The following is a 15474-nucleotide window of genomic DNA, read 5'->3' on the forward strand; positions in this document are numbered from 1 at the left end:
TGTGCCAGTATGGGCGCGCCTGACCTCTGCGCGCGCAGAGCGCGCATTAAATGTGCGGCAGAGAGCCGTTGGCGCGGAGATAGCCGTTGCTCCGGAGTCGCACCGGATAGTCCGGTGCACACCGGACAGTCCGGTGAATTATAGCGGACTAGCCATTGGAGATTCCCGAAGCTGGCGAGTTCCTGAGGCCGCTCTCCTTTGGCGCACCGGACACTGTCCGGTGTACACCGGACAGTCCGGTGAATTATAGCGCGAGTGCCTCTGGAAATTCCCGAAGGTGGCGAGTTTGAGCTGGATTCCTCTGGTGCACCGGACACTGTCCGGTGGTGCACCGGACACTGTCCGGTGTACACCGGACACTGTCCGGTGTACACCGGACAGTCCGGTGCTCCAGACCAGAGGGCCTTCGGTTGCCACTTTGCTCCTTTGTTGAATCCAAAACTTGGTCTTTTTATTGGCTGAGAGTGAACCTTTTATACCTGTATAATCTATACACTTGGGCAAACTTAGTTAGTCCAAATGTTTGTGTTGGGCAATTCAACCACCAAAATTAATTAGGGACTAGGTGTAAGCCTAATTCCCTTTCAATCTCCCCCTTTTTGGTGATTGATGCCAACACAAACCAAAGCAAATATAGAAGTGCATAATTGAACTAGTTTGCATAATGTAAGTGTAAAGGTTGCTTGGAATTGAGCCAATATAAATACTTACTAGATATGCAAGGATTGTTTCTTTCTATATAACATTTTGGACCACGTTTGCACCACATGTTTTGTTTTTGCAAATTCTTTTATAAATCCATTTCAAAGTTCTTTTGCAAATAGTCAAAGGCAAATGAATAAGATTTTGAGAAGCATTTTTAAGATTTGAAATGTTCTCCCCCTGTTTCAAATGCTTTTCCTTTGACTGAACAAAACTTCCCCTTAAAAGGGATCCACCTCTTAGTGTTCAAGAGGGTTTTGATATACCATTTTTGAAATACTATTTTCTCCCCCTTTTGAACACAATAAGATACCAATTGAAAATATTCAACACTCAAGTTTTTGAAATTGGTGGTGGTGGTGCGGTCCTTTTGCTTTGGGCTCATTTCTCCCCCTTTTTGGCATGAATCGCCAAAAAACGGAATCATTAGAGCCCTCTAAGTGCTTTTCTTCCCCTTTGGTCATAAATAAATGAGTTAAGATTATACCAAAGACGAAGTCCAGTCCGTTTCTTTGATGCTTATGCTTTTCTCCCCCAAGAATGGAGAGTGGCTTGGAGCGATGGCGAGGGATGAGTGTCGGAGTGGAAGCCTTTTGTCTTTGCCGAAGACTCCAATTTCCTTTCAATACACCTATGACTTGGTTTGAAATAGACTTGAAAAACACATTAGTCATAGCATATGAAGGGATACGATCAAAGGTATATAAATGAGCTATGTGTGCAATCTAACAAAAGAAATTGCGTGAATCAAGAATATTGAGCTCATGCCTAAGTTTGGTAAAAGATTGTTCATCAAGAGGCTTGGTAAAGATATCGGCTAATTGATCTTTAGTGTTAATGTAAGAAATCTCGATATCTCCCTTTTGTTGGTGATCTCTAAGAAAGTGATACCGAATGGCTATGTGCTTAGTGCGGCTATGCTCGATGGGATTGTCGGCCATTTTGATTGCACTCTCATTATCACATAGCAAAGGGACTTTGGTTAATTTGTAACCGTAGTCCCGCAGGGTTTGCCTCATCCAAAGCAATTGCGCGCAACAATGGCCTGCGGCAATATACTCGGCTTCGGCGGTGGAAAGAGCAACCGAATTTTGCTTCTTTGAAGCCCAAGACACCAAAGATCTTCCCAAGAACTGGCAAGTCCCCGATGTGCTCTTCCTATTGATTTTGCACCCCGCCCAATCGGCATCCGAATAACCAATCAAATCAAATGTGGATCCCCGAGGGTACCAAAGCCCAAACTTAGGAGTATAAGCCAAATATCTCAAGATTCGTTTTACGGCCGTAAGGTGGGATTCCTTAGGGTCGGATTGGAATCTTGCACACATGCAAACGGAAAGCATAATATCCGGTCGAGATGCACATAAATAGAGTAAAGAACCTATCATCGACCGATATACCTTTTGATCCACGGACTTGCCTCCCGTGTCGAGGTCGAGATGCCCATTGGTTCCCATGGGTGTTTTGATGGGCTTGGCATCCTTCATCCCAAACTTGGTTAGAATATCTTGAGTGTACTTCGTTTGGCTGATGAAGGTGCCCTCTTTGAGTTGTTTGACTTGGAATCCTAGAAAATACTTCAACTCCCCCATCATTGACATCTCGAATTTCTGTGTCATGATCCTACTAAACTCTTCACAAGTAGACTCGTTAGTAGACCCAAATATAATATCATCAACATAAATTTGGCATACAAACAAGTCATTTTCAAGAGTTTTAGTAAAGAGTGTAGGATCGGCTTTATCGACTTTGAAGCCATTAGCAATAAGGAAATCTCTAAGGCATTCATACCATGCTCTTGGGGCTTGCTTGAGCCCATAAAGCGCCTTAGAGAGCTTATAGACATGGTTAGGATACTCACTGTCTTCAAAGCCGGGAGGTTGCTCAACATAGACCTCTTCCTTGATTGGTCCATTGAGGAAGGCACTTTTCACGTCCATTTGATAAAGCTTAAAGCCATGGTAAGTAGCATAGGCCAATAATATGCGAATTGACTCAAGCCTAGCTACGGGTGCATAGGTTTCACCAAAATCCAAACCTTCGACTTGGGAGTATCCCTTGGCCACAAGTCGAGCTTTGTTCCTTGTCACCACACCATGCTCGTCTTGCTTGTTGCGGAAGACCCATTTGGTTCCTACAACATTTTGGTTAGGACGTGGAACTAAATGCCATACCTCATTTCTCGTGAAGTTGTTGAGCTCCTCTTGCATTGCCACCACCCAATCCGAATCTTGGAGTGCTTCCTCTATCCTGTGTGGCTCAATAGAGGAAACAAACGAGTAATGTTCACAAAAATGTGCAACCCGAGATCTTGTAGTTACCCCCTTATGAATGTCGCCGAGGATGGTGTTGACGGGGTGATCTCGTTGGATTGCTTGGTGGACTCTTGGGTGTGGCGGCCTTTGCTCTTCATCCTCCTTGTCTTGATTATTTGCATCTCCCCCTTGATTATTGCCGTCATCTTGAGGTGGCTCATTTGCTTGATCTTCTACTTCATCAACTTGAGCTTCATCCTCATTTTGAGTAGGTGGAGATGCTTGCGTGGAGGAGGACGGTTGATCTTGTGCATTTGGAGGCTCTTCGGATTCCTTAGGACACACATCCCCAATGGACATGTTCCTTAGCGCGATGCACGGAGCCTCTTCATCACCTATCTCATTAAGATCAACTTGCTCTACTTGAGAGCCGTTAGTTTCATCAAACACAACGTCACATGAGACTTCAACTAGTCCAGTGGACTTGTTAAAGACCCTATATGCCCTTGTGTTTGAGTCATAACCAAGTAAAAAGCCTTCTACAGTCTTAGGAGCAAATTTAGATTTTCTACCTCTTTTAACAAGAATAAAGCATTTGCTACCAAAGACTCTAAAATATGAAATGTTGGGTTTTTTACCGGTTAGGAGTTCATATGATGTCTTCTTGAGGATTCGGTGTAGATATAACCGGTTGATGGCGTAGCAAGCGGTGTTGACTGCCTCCGCCCAAAACCGATCCGAGGTCTTGTACTCATCAAGCATGGTTCTTGCCATATCCAATAGAGTTCGATTCTTCCTCTCCACTACACCATTTTGTTGTGGAGTGTAGGGAGAAGAGAACTCATGCTTGATGCCCTCTTCCTCAAGAAAGCTTTCAATTTGAGAGTTCTTGAACTCCGTCCCGTTGTCGCTTCTAATTTTCTTGATCCTTAAGCCGAACTCATTTTGAGCCCGTCTTAAGAATCCCTTTAAGGTCTCTTGGGTTTGAGATTTTTCCTGCAAAAAGAATACCCAAGTGAAGCGAGAATAATCATCCACAATAACTAGACAGTACTTACTCCCGCCGATGCTTATGTAAGCGATCGGGCCGAATAGGTCCATGTGTAGGAGCTCCAGTGGCCTGTCGGTCGTCATTATGTTCTTATGCGGATGATGAGTGCCAACTTGCTTCCCTGCTTGGCATGCGCTACAAATCCTGTCTTTCTCAAAATGAACATTTGTTAATCCTAAAATGTGTTCTCCCTTTAGAAGCTTGTGAAGATTCTTCATCCCAACATGGGCTAGTCGGCGGTGCCAGAGCCAACCCATGTTAGTCTTAGCAATTAAGCAAGTGTCGAGTTCAGCTCTATCAAAATCTACCAAGTATAGCTGACCCTCTAACACTCCTTTAAATGCCATTGAATCATCACTTCTTCTAAAGACAGTGACACCTATATCAGTGAATAGACAGTTGTAGCCCATTTGACATAATTGAGAAACAGAAAGCAAGTTGTAATCTAAACAATCTACAAGGAAAACATTGGAAATGGAATGGTCAGGAGATATAGCTATTTTACCAAGACCTTTGACCAAACCTTGATTTCCATCCCCGAATGTGATCGCTCTTTGGGGATCTTGGTTTTTCTCATAGGAGGAGAACATCTTCTTCTCCCCTGTCATGTGGTTTGTGCACCCGCTGTCGAGTATCCAACTTGATCCCCCGGATGCATAAACCTACAAAACAAGTTTAGTTCTTGATTTTAGGTACCCAAATGGTTTTGGGTCCTTTGGCATTAGACACAAGAACTTTGGGTACCCAAACACAAGTCTTTGACCCCTTGTGCTTGCCCCCAACATATTTGGCAACTACTTTGCCGGATTTGTTAGTCAACACATAAGATGCATCAAAGGTTTTGAATGAAATGTTATGATCATTTGATGCAATGGGAGTTTTCTTAGGCAACTTAGCACGGGTTGGTTGCCTAGAACTAGATGTCTCACCCTTATACATAAAAGCATGATTAGGGCCAGAGTGAGACTTCCTAGAGTGAATTCTCCTAATTTTGTCCTCGGGATAACCGGCAGGGTATAAAATGTAACCCTCGTTATCCTGAGGCATGGGAGCCTTGCCCTTTACAAAATTAGACAATCTTTTAGGAGGAGCATTTAGTTTGACATTGTCTCCCCTTTGGAAGCCAATGCCATCCTTGATGCCAGGGCGTCTCCCATTATAGAGCATACTTCTAGCAAATTTAAACTTTTCATTTTCTAAGTTATGCTCGACAATTTTGGCATCTAATTTAGCTATATGATCATGTATAGCATCAATGTTAACATCTTTACATCTAGTACAAATAGAAACATGCTCAACACTAGATGTAGAGGGTTTGCAAGATTTTAGTTCTACAACCTTAGCATGCAATATTTCATTTTTACTTCTAAGGTCGGAAATAGTAGCATTGCAAACATCAAAATCTTTAGTCTTAGCAAGTAATTTTTCATTTTCATTCCTAAGGCTAGCAAGAGAAATGTTCAATTCTTCAATCCTAGCAAGCAAATCATCATTATTATCTCTAGAATTGGGAATTGAAACATTACAAACATGTGAATCAACCTTATCATTTAAACTAGCATTTTCATGTCTAAGGTTGTCAATCATCTCATGGCAAGTGCTTAGCTCACTAGATAGTTTTTGACATTTTTCTACTTCTAGGGCGTAAGCATTTTTAACTTTAACATGTTTCTTGTTTTCTTTAATTAGACAATCCTCTTGGGAATCCAAAAGGTCATCCTTTTCATGAATAGCACTAATTAATTCATTTAATTTTTCTTTTTGTTCCATGTTAAGATTGGCAAAAAGCGTACGCAAGTTATCCTCCTCATCACTAGCATTTTCATCACTAGAGGTTTCATATTTAGTGGAGGATCTTGATTTTACCTTCTTCCTTTTGCCGTCCTTTGCCATGAGGCACTTGTGGCCGACGTTGGGGAAGAGGAGTCCCTTGGTGACGGCGATGTTGGCGGCGTCCTCATCGTCGGAGGAGTCGCTTGAGCTTTCGTCGGAATCCCATTCCCGACAAACATGGGCATCGCCGCCCTTCTTCTTGTAGTACCTCTTCTTCTCCTTTCTTCTCCCCTTCTTGTCGTCGCCTCGGTCACTGTCACTTGATATAGGACATTTAGCAATAAAATGACCGGGCTTACCACATTTGTAGCAAACCTTCTTGGAGCGGGACTTGTAGTCTTTCCCCCTCCTTTGCTTGAGGATTTGGCGGAAGCTCTTGATGACGAGCGCTATTTCCTTATTGTCGAGCTTGGAGGCGTCTATTGGTTGTCGACTTGGTGTAGCCTCCTCCTTCTTTTCCTCCGTCGCCTTGAATGCGACGGGTTGAGCTTCGGATGTAGATGGATCATCAAGCTCGTTGATCTTTCTCGAGCCTTCGATCATGCACTCAAAACTTACAAAATGCCCGATAACTTCCTCGGGGGTCATTTTAGTATATCTAGGATTACCACGAATTAATTGAACTTGAGTAGGGTTAAGGAAAATAAGTGATCTTAGAATAACCTTAACCACCTCGTGGTCGTCCCACTTTATGCTCCCGAGGTTGCGCACTTGGTTCACCAAGGTCTTGAGCCGGTTGTACATGTGTTGTGGCTCCTCCCCTTTGCGAAGCCGGAACCGACCGAGCTCCCCCTCGATCGTTTCCCGCTTGGTGATCTTTGTGAGCTCGTTTCCCTCGTGCGCGGTTTTGAGCACATCCCAAACCTCCTTGGCGCTTTTCAACCCTTGCACTTTGTTATACTCCTCTCTACTTAGAGAGGCGAGGAGTATTGTTGTTGCTTGAGAGTTGAAGTGCTCGATTTGGGCCACCTCATCCTCATCATAATCCTTATCCCCTACGGATGGTACCTGTGCACCAAACTCAACAACATCCCATATACTTTTGTGGAGTGAGGTTAGATGAAATCGCATTAAATGACTCCACCTAGCATAATCTTCACCATCAAAAGTTGGTGGTTTGCCTAATGGGACGAAAAGTAAAGGTGCATGTTTAGAGATGCGAGGGTAGTGTAGGGGAATCTTACTAAACTTCTTACGCTCTTGGCGTTTAGAAGTTACGGAGGGCGCGTCGGAGCCGGAGGTCGATGTTGATGAAGTGTCGGTCTCGTAGTAGACCACTTTCCTCATCCTTTTTTGCTTGTCTCCACTCCGATGCGGCTTGTGGGAAGAGGATTTTTCCTTCTTCTCTTTGTGGTGAGAAGAAGATTTCTTCTCCTTCCCTTTGTTGGAGGAGCTCTTCTTCTTCTCCCTCCGTTTGGTGTGGGACTCTTCCGATGAAGTGCTCCCATTGCTTGTAGTGGGCTTTTCGCCGGTCTCCATCTCCTTCTTGGCGTGATCTCCCGACATCACTTCGAGCGGTTAGGCTCTAATGAAGCACCGGGTTCTGATACCAATTGATAGTCGCCTAGAGGGGGGTGAATAGGGCGAAACTGAAATTTACAAATGTAAACACAACTACAAGCGGGGTTAGCGTTAGTAATGAAGAAACGAGTCCGTTAGAGAGGGCGCAAAACAAATCCCAAGCGAATAAGCAAGTGAGACACGGAGATTTGTTTTACCGAGGTTCGGTTCTTGCAAACCTACTCCCCGTTGAGGAGGCCACAAAGGCCGGGTCTCTTTCAACCCTTCCCTCTCTCAAACGATCCACGGATCGAGTGAGCTTTCTCTTCTCAATCACTTGGAACACAAAGTTCCCACAAGGACCACCACAAGTTTGGTGTCTCTTGCCTCAATTACAAGTGAGTTTGATCGCAATGAAAGAATCAAGAAAGAAGAAAGCAATCCAAGCGCAAGAGCTCGAAAGAACACAAGCAAATCACTCTCTCTAGTCACTATGGCGTTGTGTGGAATTTGGAGAGGATTTGATCTCTTTGGTGTGTCTAGAATTGAATACTAGAGCTCTTGTAGTAGTTGGGAAGTGGAAAACTTGGATGCTATGAATGGTGGGGTGGTTGGGGTATTTATAGCCCCAACCACCAAATGTGGCCGTTGGGAGGCTGTCTGTTCGATGGCGCACCGGGCAGTCCGGTGCACACCGGACAGTCCGGTGCCCCTGCCACGTCATCACTGCCGTTGGATTCTGACCGTTGGAGCTTCTGACTTGTGGGCCCGCCTGGGTGTCCGGTGCACACCGGACACGTACTGTTTACTGTCCGGTGTGCCAGTATGGGCGTGCCTGACCTCTGCGCGCGCAGAGCGCGCATTAAATGTGCGGCAGAGAGCCGTTGGCGCGGAGATAGCCGTTGCTCCGGAGTCGCACCGGACAGTCCGGTGAATTATAGCGAACTAGCCGTTGGAGATTCCCGAAGCTGGCGAGTTCCTGAGGCCGCTCTCCTTTGGCGCACCGGACACTGTCCGGTGTACACCGGACAGTCCGGTGAATTATAGCGCGAGTGCCTCTGGAAATTCCCGAAGGTGACGAGTTTGAGTTGGAGTCCTCTGGTGCACCGGACACTATCCGGTGGTGCACCGGACACTGTCCGGTGTACACCGGACAGTCCGGTGCTCCAGACCAGAGGGCCTTCGGTTGCCACTTTGCTCCTTTGTTGAATCCAAAACTTGGTCTTTTTATTGGCTGAGAGTGAACCTTTTATACCTGTATAATCTATACACTTGGGCAAACTTAGTTAGTCCAAATGTTTGTGTTGGGCAATTCAACCACCAAAATTAATTAGGGACTAGGTGTAAGCCTAATTCCCTTTCATTAAGCGTGCTTGACTTGTAGCAATTTGGGATGGGTGACTGTAACACCCTGAATTTGGGGGTATAAAATTTCTTCCTCATGATCATCCAAATTCAGGTGTTACTCTTCTCTATCTCACTCTAGTGTCCATCTCTCTCTAGTTTCTCTCTCTCTCTTTCTCTTTTGGTTAGGGTTAGCTTGATTAGTGAGGGAGTATTCACTTTATTTTTGGCAAAACATGTGAGTCATGAAATGTTGCATCATGTTGAAACCCAAATATTCTTTGAATTGTTGCACATGGTTGATTTGGTTTGAATTTGAAACTTGAATTGAATTTGAATTGAAAACTCTAGAGAAAATAAATAGAAAAGGTAATAAAAATTCCAGGAAAATAGAAAAGGTCATTTCAGCCCAAGTCGGCCCATTTAGCCTAGCCCGCGCGCGCCCGCGCGTCCCCTGTGTCTGACAGGCGGGCCCCGCCTGTCGGCGCCAACTAGCGCGCTCACTCCTCTCCCTCTCTCTCTGTCCCGTGGGCCAGTCCTATCGGCGCTGTTTCCCTCGCGTGCACCCGCTCCCTCTCTCTGTCCCGCTGTCCCCACCTGTCAGCCCGTCTCTAACCTCTCGCCCACGATCTCCCCGCCGTGGACGCGCCCACGTCTGCGCGTTCTCTGGCCACGTCCGAGCCCCTGCGCCCCTTTTGAGCCCCGCGTCCTGCTCGCCCACCTCCCCTCTCTCATTTGCGCCCTCTGCCCAGCTCCCTTGCCCTCTCTCTCGCTCTGCCCACACGAACCGAGAGCTCCGCCACCGCCCGCCGGCACCCACCGCCTGTTCTGTGGCCGTCGTTGCGCCCGTGCCCCGTCTAGTGCCATGGTGAGCTTCGCCTTGCCGTCAGCTACTCGGGACACCCTTCGGTGTGCCCTCTCCCTCCCTGCTGCACCCAGTCCGTGCTCACCGGAGCGTTTTCTTGTGCAGCCAGAGTCCGCCGCCGTTGCCCCCGTCGAGCCTTTGTGCCTCCGTCGTTGCTTCGTGACGCCAACGCTTCTGCTCGAGGTGAGCAACCTGCCGTGCCCTTAATTTGGTTATCCTCGCTCTATAGCTCGCGCGATTGCTCGTCGGAGCAATCCAGCGCCGCCGTTAGCGCGCTCCGCCGCGGTCTGCGCCCTCTGGTGCCTCTGCGCCGGCGCGTAGGCCATGGTCGAGTTCGCCAGACCTCCCTGATTGCGTCTAGGCTAGTCCCCGAGCCTCTTGTGCCCTGCCGTGGCCGGTCTGCTCGTCTCCGGCAAACTCTCGCCGTGGGACCGAGCGGCGCCACCGCTCCCAATCCAGCTCTGGTCGTTAGATCTCGGCCATCTGTCCGAGATCAGATGGTTTAGCCTTAACCCAAGTAGATCTAATCCTAGCCCTCCGATCCAGATCCAACCGGCCTTCTCTCTTCCCCCTCACCCGCGTCTCTGCCCTTGGGACCAGTTAGTCAGTCCGCCCTGACCCGCTGACGCCTGGCCCCCTTGTCAGCCGCGTCCGTGCGCCCGCGCCCCCGCGCGCGCCCGCGCGATCTAATCTGAGTCGTTGATTTCTGATCCGACGATTGAGATTACCCGTACCCTTTCGCGTGTGAGTTTTGCTTAAGAACCCCTTGGTTTCAAGAAATCAACCCGCCGTCCTCTGTTTTAGCGCATAGGTCCCTGGTTTCTTTAGAATAACCCCGTGGACTTTTATTTAATCACAGATTTAGCCCTAATTTCATATTTCAAACTTTAAAACTTGTTTATTTCATATCTTTTTCATATGAACTCCAAATTTAGTGGTTCAAATTGCAAAATGTTCACAAGATTATTCTCTGTTCAAATAAAATATGACCAACTGTAATCTGTGTACTTTAAATTTTACATTCAGAATATAGAATTAAAAGTATATGTTGATTTACTTATTTAATGTAATAAATAAAAGAAGAATCCTAGGAGTTAAAGTATATTTAATCTTGTGAGGTTAGTGTTATGCATTTTTAGGGATTCATTCTTGGTTTAACCTTTAGACCTTAACGAGATAAATAAAACTAGGTATGTAATCATGGATAACATTTAAAGGATAATCAAATTCCTAAATGAGTGTAGCATCTTATAAATTAATCTTTTATTTGTTTAATTATTAGTTTACCTTTTGAGCTATGTTCCACACACTTAGAGAGTAATTAACCCCCAATTAGGATTAGTCCATTTTATAACTTGACCTCATTCCCCTGTACTTAATACTATATCTTTTGGAGTTGTGTGTGATGTTCATTTTTATCTTTCAAATGTATTGAATGTATGCTCGCTTTACTTAGACAACGAGCAGCTCGTGGTACCTGAGTGTGTTGCCGAAGATCCCCCTGAGCAACAACCTGGTGAAGGCAAGTGTCCTCAGACCTATTATGTCATACTTTACTTATAATTCATTGTCCCGCATTACATTATTGAAAACTTAAGGATTGACTAGTCTGTATTTACCTTACCCTTGTTTACCTTTTTGGGTTAATCATGGTTAGCTTATGCTACTGCTTCAACTTAATCAATGAACATGATGTGATCTTTTATGATACGATGATGTTATCCCGATGGGGTCCTTGTGATTACTTTAGGGGGCTCAGGCTGTTTCCTGAGTACCTCTCCGTAAGGACCTGTTTGGGGAGTGACAACCTGGGATAACAGTGCAACCATGAGGGTGGAATGGGATGCCCTTAGCTGATTAATTAGAGGAACTAGAGGAGTAGTTGGCTTCGCCGTAGGGCCGTCAATGGGGTCCAGGAACAATACTTGCTCTGCCGAGGCTGGTTGCAGAGGTTCTTTGATTTGGTTTTGTCAGTCACCCTTCCTTTGGGGAGATGTACTATGTTTATCAAACTGGAGAAACCTAACGGGCGGCTATGACCTCTGGGAAATCTTTGTAAAGGCTTCGTAGTGAGACCCTGCTAGGTCACCTTGGTAGTGATCAATGGGGAGGCTAGAACCCCGGGCAGAATGGGAATCACGGCTTGTGGGTAAAGTGTGCAACCTCTGCAGAGTGTTAGAAACTGGTATATCAACCGTGCTCACGGTTATGAGCAGCCTTGGGATCCTCTTCGATTAGAAGAACTTTGGTTATTTTTATGATGATGATTAGCAATGATGATTACAATTCTGATCTCTGGTATTTCCTCTTGGAGGGAGTGCTTCTGGGTAATAACTGGGTTATTACTAAAACTTGGCTCTACTAATAGTAATAAAACTTGATCAACTAAAAGCAACTGCTTAACCTTAACTCCACATACAGCTAGTCCACTTTAGCCAAACGGGACATTTGCTGAGTACGTTGATGTGTACTCACCCTTGCTTTACAACCACCCCCACCCCAGGTTGTCCCCATTGTACTCAGTGCTCAGGAGGTGAAGCTGGCAACATGGAGGACTTTGAGGAGTTCCAAGACTACGACGAGTTCTAGTTTACTTTAGTGGCAAACCCCCAGTCAGCTGTCTGTGTAGGCTTATCTTCTATGTTTCGTTACTCCGCACTTCGATATTATTGTTGAATACTATAGCTATGTATTAGACTCTATGGATGTCTCAGACATCTTGATGTAACTAAGTACCTTTCCGCTATTTAATTCAAGCATTGTGTGATGATTTCCAATTATGTAATCACTGTGTACGTGAGTTCTGATCCTGGCACGTACATGGTTCGCATTCGGTTTACCTTCCAAAACCAAGTGTGACATAAGTGGTATCAAAACCTTGCTGACTGTAGGACCGCTAACCTAGACTAGAATGGTCGACCTAAGGACTATAGACCCTTATTCTTACCTTGGCCTTAGTGTATTTTCAAAATTTGGTTATCTTGACCAACTCTATATTATTTACTTATCTCAAAAGTTTTGTCTCACTTTTCTTTCTGTTTACTTTCTGGTCTCATAGTTCCACTCTTACTCTTGTGCTTACGATGTCTTTTGTAGATGGCCCGTATCAGGTTCACTGCACGTAAGTCTGTGATCCCCTTTTTGCCTTCTCGTCTGGCGGAGCGTCCCCTGCGTCACACGATGTTAGGTCAGTCCAGTCACCTAGAGAGACTGCATCGCCGCCTACACGAGGAGCTGGAGCACCGACGCCAGGAGCAGGAGCAACAGGACTCTTCCCCCTCTCCTCAGTGGGAGGTGGAGTCTGAGAGGCCACCTTCCCCTGCACCTCAGCCAGAGATGCCCCCTGCACCACCACAGGGCATCCCGGCTGCTGGAGGAGACCCTAACGGAGACGGAGACGATGACGACGCTGGTGTCAGTTCGAGCCACGGCCTGGAGCGTTCAGAGGAGACGGAGCTGGAGGGATGGATCGCTAGACCCATCAATCTTGACACCGCTCGCGGGTGTCACTTCCACGACGCTCTCGATACCATGTTGCGTCGGGCCTTCGACCGACACACTTGGTCTATCGAGTACCGTTGTGTAGTCTACCATCATCGTCGCGGGCTATACCCAGACCAGTGGGGGCTACTTGCTTGGTGCGCCGTCCGGACGATGATCTCCGGGGTGTAGAGGCCTTCTCAGTGCACTATTCTATCACTAAGAGGGACACTGCCGAGGCAGCCATGCAGGATGCAGCACGACGGGCACTTTCTCAGTATTGCTCGTTGTTCAGCGGGGTAGCTGACGGCCTTGACCTGAAGTACTACCCTCGTCGTTCGATTGGCAGTGCTGGAGGTGTGATTGTCTCACCAGTAAGTGAGGGCAATCCCAGGCTGAGCAGCATGGTCAACCTGGCCACCGTGCTCAACACAGAGTTGGACCACACCCTTGACGAGTTGGGCAAGGTTTCGGCGGAGGTTGCGGAATTGCATGCTGAATGCGCAGCACGCCACTATCTTGATGGTGGTTCTCCCGCCCCTGTCGGGATTTAGAACCCTTACCATTCACCGCCCCATGGTCGCTTCGATTATGGTACCCCAGACTGCAGGACCCACATAGATTTAGATCCATAGATCGATGGAGTCGGAGTTTGTAATAATGCTTAATTCAGTGTCTTAGTCTAGTCAGTCTTAGTTAGAGTTAGTTTGCTTATCATATGTTGAATGCTTGTTATGATGAACATGTAATGAAGTTGGATCTTTGTAATGATTGTCATCAAGGTATGGGTATCCCCTACAGCTTGGTGTAGTTATTAATAAAGTCAGCTATTTAGTTGGGTAATCCATTTATTTCCACTTTCCTCTTTATCTGAGAAGATGTCAGTGAAGATGATCAATTATTCAGTGCTATGAAGATTTCCATGTATCTTTTCTTATGCTGAAAGACTACAGAGTCAGATCTGATATGTGTGTGGTTTCTACAGATGTCTGAGAACATGCGCACAAGTGTGAGGCGTGCTCAGGCAGAATAGCAGGCACCCCAAGAGGATGCAGCCCAACAGCAGCAGTTGCCACCGCCACCCCCGATGACAGTTGAGCAGATGTTCATGATGCAAACTCAGGCAGTTCAGGCAATTGGTCAGACTTTAGCAGTGATGCAGCAGGTGCAGCAGCAACCACCCCCACCTCAGCCCCCAGTGCAAGTCCAGATGCCACAAGTGCCTAGAGACAAGCAAGCAAAGTTCATGAGGGGTCACCCCTAGTCTTTGCCCACTCTGTAGATCCCATGGACGCGGAAGATTGGCTGCGTACCATGGAGCGTGAGTTGCACACTACCCAGTGCAATGATCGTGAGAAGTGTTGTATGGTCCCCGACAGCTGAGGGGAGCAGCACAGTCTTGGTGGGAGTCTTACCTCGCCACCCATGCCAACCCTGAAACCATTACTTGGGAGGAGTTCAGGGAAAACTTTCGTCGCTACCATGTGCCCGAAGGACTGATGATAGTGAGGAAGGAGGAGTTTCTCGCCCTGAAGCAAGGTCCCATGTCCGTCATTGAGTACAGGGATAAGTTTTTGCAGTTGTCACGCTATGCCCCAGAAGACGTTAACACGGATGCTAAGAGGCAGTATCACTTTCTGAGAGGATTGGTTGATCCCCTCCATTATCATCTGATGAATCACACTTTCCCCACCTTCTAGCATTTGGTAGACCGAGCAATCATGACTGAAAGGAAGCCTCAGGAGATGGAGGATAGGAAGCACAAGATTGGAGGACCTCAGGCCGGGAGTAGCAGTCATCCCCGCTACTCAGGCAACTCGCCCCAACAATTCAAGCAAGGTCACCAGCATCAGCGTCAGCACCAGCACTAGTACCAGAGGCAGTTTCCTCAGCAGCAGCAGCAGCAGTACCGTCAGAACACTCAGCCGGAAGGAAATTAGTACCAATGTCAGAACAACCAGGAAGCTTGTCTTCCTGCCCCAGTAACCAACCAGAATGCCCAAGCAGCCCCAGCACAAGTAGGAGGTCGTGCATGCTTCTACTGTGGAGAGCAAAATCACTGGGCGAACAACTGTCCCAAGAAAGCAGCTCAGCAGCCGCCAACAGTCAATGCCTAGCAAGACAAGGAGCATCACAACAAGCACCAGGAGTCCGTGGTCAGGCCTACAACCATGGAAAGGTGAACCACCTGGAGGCCGAAGCAATCCAGGATGCTCAAAACATGGTAGTAGGTATGTTTCCAGCTGAATCCTACCTAGCAAAAGTACTATTTGATACTGGGGCCACACATTCTTTTGTTTCTACACCTTGGGTAGAATCACATAACATCCCCATAGAACCAATGATTCTACCTTTAAGAGTTAATTCAGTTGGAGGAAAAGTTTAGTCCGATAGGATTTGTCCGAATCTAAGGATTGAAATAAGGGGGATAAACTTCCCCGGTA

Source organism: Zea mays, chromosome 10 (assembly GCF_902167145.1).
Source record: "Zea mays cultivar B73 chromosome 10, Zm-B73-REFERENCE-NAM-5.0, whole genome shotgun sequence".
NCBI lineage: Eukaryota > Viridiplantae > Streptophyta > Magnoliopsida > Poales > Poaceae > Zea > Zea mays.